The following is an 8094-nucleotide window of genomic DNA, read 5'->3' as shown; positions in this document are numbered from 1 at the left end:
TTGCTAAGAAATGTTATTAATGATAGTTCACGCTTACGAAATTCTTACCTTCTAAGTGCTTTGCAGGTATTAATTTAATCCTCACAACAGCCTTAGGAGATAGGCATCATCACTACTATCGCTGTTTTACAGATGGAAAAACCAGCAACCGTCAGAGCTGGTATTCAAAATAAGCCAATTCAGATTCCGAGTCCCGGCTCCTAACCATGGAGGGGCCTCAGGGTTTTATAGATTGTCCGGCTCTTTGGATGAACATCACACCTCATGGAGAAGAGTCCCTTCCATTTTAACGGCTCCAGGTTGTCATGGAAATCCTCTGTATACAGAGGGTAGGGAGGAGGATGAGAAGCAATACATGTTTATTGGGACTTTCTGTCACCCCAGGACTTATCCACGTACATTATAACAATATTGAATACAGTGTTAGTCCCATTTTAACTATGAGGAAAATAAGGTTTGGACCGGCAGAGACAGAGCAAGGCACATTGGTAAGGGCAGACAAGGGATTCATCTGACTCCAATGCCTCTTCCCTGCTAAACCACACTGGCTTGTCACACCGTGAAATTAGAGTCAACTTGTTAAATCTTGGCACGTTGCTAAATTATTAATTACACCCTCAGGAGCTGTGACTGGAGCGGCAGGGATGCTATGGCTGCACTGCACTATTTTTAGCACTAGATGGTGCTGTAACACTGCACATCTCTACTGCGGTGGTCCTTGGAGGAAGGTTACTTCAGGGCTTGGAGACGCTGGAGGGAAGGATGCTACACTACCACACATGAAAAAAACATGGAAGACAGGACACTCTCGGGCCCTGATATTCTGGTTCCTGATGGCGAACTTTGGGAAAGCTGGAGACTGTAGCCTCCAGGTGACTCCAGGATGCGCAGTACTGGCATCTGGGTTTTGCTCACACAACGGTGAACTCCTGGTCCCCCCAAGCCCTAGCGAGTGGATTGGAGCACAAACCCACCCACCTCCTCAGATGCTCCTACGAGTGGGGGAGGTATCTAGGCACGTAGGAGCTTGGCGCCGTGTTAGGTGCTCAGGATACTGGTTGTCTGTCCGGAATCCCAGTGAAGTGCAGTCCCGCCTTTGTTGTGCCACTTTCCCATGCGCCTCCTGCCACCCTGAGGGTTGCAGAGGCTGCAGAGTTGTCCAGCTTGAGAAACTGTATCAAGGTTGCTCCCTGACGGCCTGGCAGCTCGCTGAAGAGCTGCCTTCAGTTCAAAACAGTTTTAGGGAGATTGTCATAAACTCAGTGGGTTTAAATGATTTTACACTGACTCTTCAAAAGTGTCAAGGTCATGAAAAACAAAGAAAGGCCGAGGAAATGCTCCAGACTGGAGGAGAAGGGCGACATGGCAGCTGTGCATGCACCCTGGGTCCTGAACCAGAAAAAGGAGCTCAGTGGGACGATTGGTAACTTTTGGATACAATCTGTAGGTGAGCTGATACTATTGCTTCGATGTTAATTTCTTGGTTTTGATCACTGTACTATAACTATACAGAAAGTTAACATTTGGGGAAGCTGGGTAAAGGGTATGTGGGAATTCTTTGTGCTATTTTTGCAACTTTTCTCATCAAGTTTGAAATTATTTCAAAATTGAAAGCTAATAAAAATCATAAAAATGTTCTTAACATTATTATGGAATATTTCAAACATATAGAAAAATATAGAGAATAAACCTGGCCACTTTTACAGGTGACTCAAGGGTGCTGTTGGCACCAGACAGACGAATGAAGTTCCTGTAGGAGTTAAGCATCGAGCGCTGTTGTCTCGCTCTCTGTGTCCAGAGGTCGCTACTGGTAGTTGAATTAGACCATTATATTTTGGGCAAAAGCTATTTAAATTTTTGATAGCCTCCACTTTAGAACAAATCAGCAGACAATCCACCTCTATGGCCATAGTATTTGCTTAGTGAGATAGCACCTTATTCCCATGCCCTACTTAGTAATTCTCTTGGGAGATATTTTTTTTTTTCCAGACCTTGTCTTTTATTACAGGGATCTAATCATTACTGTCTAAAACAAAAACATATAAAGATGGCCCCAATTGCTTAATGATGCTTTTGATATTTTTCTTTAACTTCTTTAACTTTCAAAAATGAACTTTTAATTTTAGAACAGTTTTAGAGTTTCAGAAAAATTGCAAAGATGATACAGAGTTACCATATTCTCTGCACCCAGTTCCCCCTATATTATCAGGTTACCTTCGTAGGGTACATTTGTTGCAATTAATGAACCAATATTGATACATTATGATTAACTAAAGTCCATACTTTATTTAGATTTCCTTAGTCTATCTAATGTCTCTTTTCTGTTCCAGAATCCCCTCCAAGATTCCAAGATATCACATTAAATTTAGATGTTATGTCTATTTATGCTCCTCTAGGGTGTGACAATTTCTCAGACTTCTTTGTTTTTGATGGCCTTAATATTTTTGAGTAGTATGGGTGGAGTATTTTTATAGGATGTCTCTTGACTTGGGATTTGTCTGATATTTTTCTCATGATTAAACTGGGGTTATGTATTTTTAGGAGGAAGACACCAGGGGTAATGTGCCAAATATTTTCATCACATCATATCAAGAATACATAGTATCTCTGGGCATGGTGGCGGGCCGTTAAAATTAGCTGGGCATGGTGGCAGGCTGCTCAGGAGAATTCCTTGAACCCAGGAGGCGGAGGCTGCAGTAGACCAAGATTGTGCCACTGCACTCCAGCCTGGGTGACACAGTGAGACTCCATCTCAAAAAAGAAATACATGATATTGACCTTCACCACCTGGTGAAGGTCACCTGGCCACCTGGTAGTGTTTGTCAGGTTTTCCCACTGTAAAATAATTCCCACCTGCCTTCCACACTGAGCTCTTTGGAAGAAAGTCACTATGTGCAGCCAAGAAGGAGCAGGGAGTTATGCCTCACAGATTCGAGGACAGAGTATCTACGTAAATTATTTGGAATTCTTCTCTATGGTGGGATTTATCTCTTGCCTCCCAATTATTTATTTATTCAATCTATTTATTTGTGTTAGTGTGGACTCATGGATATTTATTTTATACATTGGGTTTTAATCCAATATGACTTTATTTTATTGCTAAAATTGTTTAAGCTTTGGCCACTGGGAGCTCTTTCAGGTGGCTCTTGTGTTCCTATTTAATTGCTACATAATAATTGTACATATTAATAGGGTACATGTGTCATTTTGATACAAGCGTACAATGTGTACTAAAATCAGGGTAATTGGGATATCCATCACTTCAAATTTATCATTTCTTTGTGTTGGAAACATTCCAAATCTTCCTTTCTTGCTATTTTGAAATATACAGTAAGTTCTTATTAATTATAGTCATTCTACTGTGCTATCAAACACTAGAACTTATTTCTTTTATCTAACTGTATTTTTGTATCCATTAACCAACTTCTCTTCCTGCCTCCACCTCACCATTTCCTGGACTCTGGTAACCACCAGTCTACTGTCTTCTTGAGATCCACTTTTTAGCTCTCCCATGAGAGTGAGAATATGTGATATTTGTGTTTCTGTGCCTGACTTATTTCATTTAACATAATGTCTTCCTGTTTCATTCGTGTTGCTGCAAATGACAAGATTTCGTTCCTTTTCATGGCTGAATAGTACTTTATTGTGTCTATATGCCACATTTTTTAATCCATTCATCTGTTGATGGATACTTGGGTTGATTCTACATTTTTGCTATTGTGAATAGTGCTATAATAAATATGGGAGTGCAGATATCTCTGGTATACTGGTTTCCTTTCTTTTGGATAGATAGCCAGTAGCAAGATTCCTGGATCATATGGTGGCTCTATTTTTAGCTTTCTGAAGAACCTCCACACTGTTTTCCATAGTGGCTATACTAATTTACATTTTCACCTGTTTGTACAAGCTTGCCCTTTCTCCAAGGCCTCAAGCATGTTATTTTCTGTCTTTTTGATCATAGCCATTTTAACTGGGGTGAGATGATAGCTCATTGTGGTTTTGATTTGCATTTCCATGTGAATTAGTGATGTTGTGTTCCTTTGATATATCCCCATCATTGAGACTTTTCTTTTGAGCACTTCCTTATTTCCTGGCATAATAAGATGTTCCAAGCTCATCTTGTATATTTTCTGCTCCGGTGCTAGAATCAGCCATTTCTCCAAAGAGCTTTTGGAAGATATTTGCTTTCTTGATTACAGTTAGGATTTTCTCATGAGGGAAGTTTGTTGATGGCCTGCAAACAAATAGTAAAATACTACGTGATGTCATGAAAATTAATTGCATCTTTCCTTCTAGATTTTGCATATAGAAGATGGTAATTGTAAAAACAGTGAAAGAAGAAATGTATCTGAGAATTCAGTCAATAGACTTTAGAATGAATATGATTTTTGTGTGCTCAAAGGCATCTTTTCAGTTTGGCTTTGTAAGGTTTCATTCTTTTTTTTGATAGGAAAATATAAATAAAAGGAAGGAGCAGGGAAAGTGGAGAGTCACCTGCGGGACCAGCTATACCCCCTGTGGCTGCCCTGAAGGCCTAAGCTGTCTATAATAGCATCAGTTTTCTCTTTCTTTTCCCTTTTGTTTTTAGATGGTGTCTTTCTGTGTTGCCCAGGCTGGAGTGCAGTGGCATGATCTCGGCTCACTGCAACCTCCACCTCCTGGGTTCAAGTAAGTCTCCTGCCTTGGGCTCCTGAGTAGCTGGGATTACAGGTATACACCACGACGCCCAGGGAATTTTTGTATTTTTAGTAGAGACGGGGTTTCACCATGTTGGCCAGGCTGGTCTCGAACTCCTGACCTCAGGTAATCCACCTGCCTCAGCCTCCCAAAGTGCTGGGATTACAGGCGTGAGGCACCGCGCCCAGCCAGCCTCAGTTTTCTTTGTGCATTTTTCCACAGCCCTCTCACTGCAGATGTTTTCAGTTTTTCCTTCTGCTTGGTATACTTTTCTCCACTCATAGTTTCTTAGTGACAACTGCCTGCTATGACCCTTCATCCTCCCATTTCTGCCTCATGTCTTGGTTCTCTGCATTTTTCCAGTTTCAGCCCTGTTGTTGACTGCTAGATTCCTACTGTGTTTCCCAGTTAAAATTCTCAAAAGAAGGAACCTGACTGGCTCAACACAAAGTTTCTTGCTAGACAATATCATGTGTCAAAAGTCAGCGTATCGACTGGTTGCCTGGGCTTAGTGTCAACGCAGTTCCATCACCTGCTGCCTGAGAGTGAGGTGGGATCAGTTGCAGGGCTCATTTGGTCCTGCCCCTTCAGCAGAGGCTTTAGCATTAGAAGAGGCTGTGGGTACCAAGGCTGGCCTTCTGCTTCATGGCTTGGTGGGGAGGAACACAGCAAGAGTAGTTAGAGACCCCTGAATAGGATCAGGAGTACCCAGTACTAATAAAGCCAAAATTTGTACAACACTCTAGCATTTGCTAAGCACTATAAAGTCATTATCTCATTTTGTGCATACCTGGGAAACACTTATTCTCCTATACTGTGATTGCTCTTTCCTTGGGTCTCTCTTACAAGCAGACCACAGGGACCCTGCAGGCAGGAACTATGTCCTGTTATTGTGATATCCTTAGCACCAACTCTACAGATAATATTCTAGAAATATTTATTAGATGTAAGAATTAAACAATAGCATGTCTTCAAGGTGGACAGCTGTTATTACTGTTTTACAACTGAGGAAACTGAGGTTCAGTTAAGTAATGCAAAGTAATTTGAATAAAAGACTGGGTTCCTTGTAGCCCAGTCCTTTTACAAAGTTGCATTCAGAGAGAAGCGTTTGACTCTTTTTTCCCGTCATCCTGTACTTCCCTCCATTTTTCTTTCCCATGCCAGTCACTGCTGGGGCTTCGGGGCCCTCTGGGTGCTCTGAGCCCCTCTAGAATGACTAAGAGTCTTCGCTCACTCCTGTCAAAGGGCAGTGGGTAGCAGTCCCTTGGTAATATTTTAGCCGTCTTCACTGATTTTTTTGTGAGAAACCTCCAGAGAATAAAAGTCTTCCACCTCATTAAATTGGCTAATATCTGGTAGATTTATAATGGAAATAGAATCTTCATATCCTAGGCTGGAATAAGGGTTAAAGACAGGTTTAAGGTGGATCAGGGACGCTGTGTTCAGTTCTGAATACTATGAGTTGGAGGCAAAAGGGAGGAACCGTGGAAGACATACTTCCAGGAGGAGGGGTCCAGGTTTGGATGCCAGACCGGAACCAGAGAGATGGATTGTATAATGCATGGATGTGGAGGTTTCAGAGAAGTAGCAACTAAAATTGGTGCCACAGATGAGATAACTGGTAAGTAACTTAAAATATTATTATTCAATGTCAAAACCATCATAGATAATTATGGATTAAAATGGAAAATTAGCATGTGTAATTTAGTCACACACAAAGACCTCAGAGAACTTTAGTTTTAGCGGTAGGCCATTTGGAACCCCAGACTCTTAGGAAAACATAATCACATGTTTCTCTGTTAGGCATGCATGCATGCGTGTGTGTGTGTGTGTGTGTATGTGTGTAGACATATACTTGCTTCCCTTTGCTGTCATTTTCTTGTTTTGTGCCCACTAGACTGTGTCCTCACTCTTTCTCCATAGTGCCCACCAGGTTACCTTGTCCATGGAGGGCATCCGTATGTGGAAGGATGCTCATTGCAACATTACTAATAGTAGTGAAAAGTGGAAAACAATATAAAATATCTTTAAAAAGGGCATGGTATGGTAAAATAGGATGTATTCACTCTGTGTTAGTCCATTTTCAGATTGCTATAAGGAAATGCCTGAGACTGGGTAATTTATAAAGAAAAGAGATTTAATTGACTCACAGTTCTGCATGCCTGGGGAAGCCTCAGGAAACTTACAATCATGGTGGAAGGCACCTCTTCACAGGACAGCAGGAGAGACAGTGAAAGCCAGCAGGGGAAATGCCAGACACTTATAAAACCATCAGATCTCATGAGAACTCACTATCATGAGAAGAGCACGGGGGAAACCGCCCCCGTGATTCATTTACTTCCCACTGGGTCCCTGCTACAACACATGGGGATTACGGGGATTACAATCCAAGATGAGATTTGGGTGCGGAAACAGCCAAACCATAGTACACTCGATGGAATGTCATGCTGCCATTCTATGATGGTTGTAAAAAATGTGTTGCAAACTGAAAAATGCATATGTATTTTCTCAAAAAACGTATCTCTCATACACCATTTCTTAAGAAGCTGCTGGACGGTATGTTTCCGGCAGAAAGAACAGACAATGGAAAAGGCCCTCAGGACTCCAGACATTGGAGTTATGAGTTACAACTTTAAAATAACAAAAGCTCCCTATGTTCAAAGAATAACAACTGATAAAGAGTAAACCAAGGAAGAAAGAGCTGGGGGCACTGGAATCTGGAGATTGAAAGCAGGGGAGAGGTGAAGGAAACCCATAGGCTGATGATGAAGGGAGCTCCCAGGCTGGTGGCCAACAGCGGAGCTGGAAGGCAGCCTCTGTGAGTTGAGGGCCATCATCGCAAGATCCCTGCTATCTTAGTGCCATCTGTGAGACCCGAGGAAGAATGTCTGGGGGAGGCTGGTCCTGATTCTTCTCTTGGCTCAGTGCTATTAAAGCTGCTGCTCTCCCCTTGATGCTTGGGTTAGCTCTGAACTTCTCTTGAGGGCTGACAGAGGAGCGCTGTGAAGTTAGAAGAAAATACAGAGCAGCCTCCTCCCTCCGAAGCTCTTTCTGACAGGTGTCTAGTAGGTGGTTCAAATTACAGTTCTGTCTGATGCCCCAGTTGTGTTAATTTGTGGTTTCCATGACTCAGCCATGACCTTGCCTGCAGACATGCCTAGAAAGTGCTCTCATAGATTCTCAGGGAAGCAGAAGCCAGCCTGTGACGCCCATTTTGCCACCTTCTCTTCTGTTGGGAACCCTTGTAGAATAGCGTTGATATTTTCCTTCTCTTACACAGATTTGTGCTTCCTAGGCAATTTTTACAACACTATTTAAAGAAAAGCAAGGGAGTGACTAACACAGAAGGCAGGAAGGGTTATCTGTCGGGGATAAGGTATCTGACTGTGGCAGAGGCAATATGTGATGGGCAGTGTT

General features: G+C 42.2%; 1 long non-coding RNA gene across 1 annotated transcript in view; it reads left to right on the top strand.

The window, feature by feature from the left end:
- Positions 1–222: 222 nt before the first annotated feature.
- The window catches only part of LOC103882901, a 47493-nt gene continuing 39621 nt past the window's right edge, over positions 223–8094 (top strand). Inside the window, exon 1 of the long non-coding RNA XR_001900780.3 lies at positions 223–1447. This is a non-coding gene — a long non-coding RNA (uncharacterized LOC103882901). The remainder of the gene's footprint in view (positions 1448–8094) is intronic.

Source organism: Papio anubis, chromosome 4 (genome assembly GCF_008728515.1).
Source record: "Papio anubis isolate 15944 chromosome 4, Panubis1.0, whole genome shotgun sequence".
Taxonomy (NCBI): domain Eukaryota; kingdom Metazoa; phylum Chordata; class Mammalia; order Primates; family Cercopithecidae; genus Papio; species Papio anubis.
This window is presented reverse-complemented; position numbering and strand designations above follow the sequence as displayed.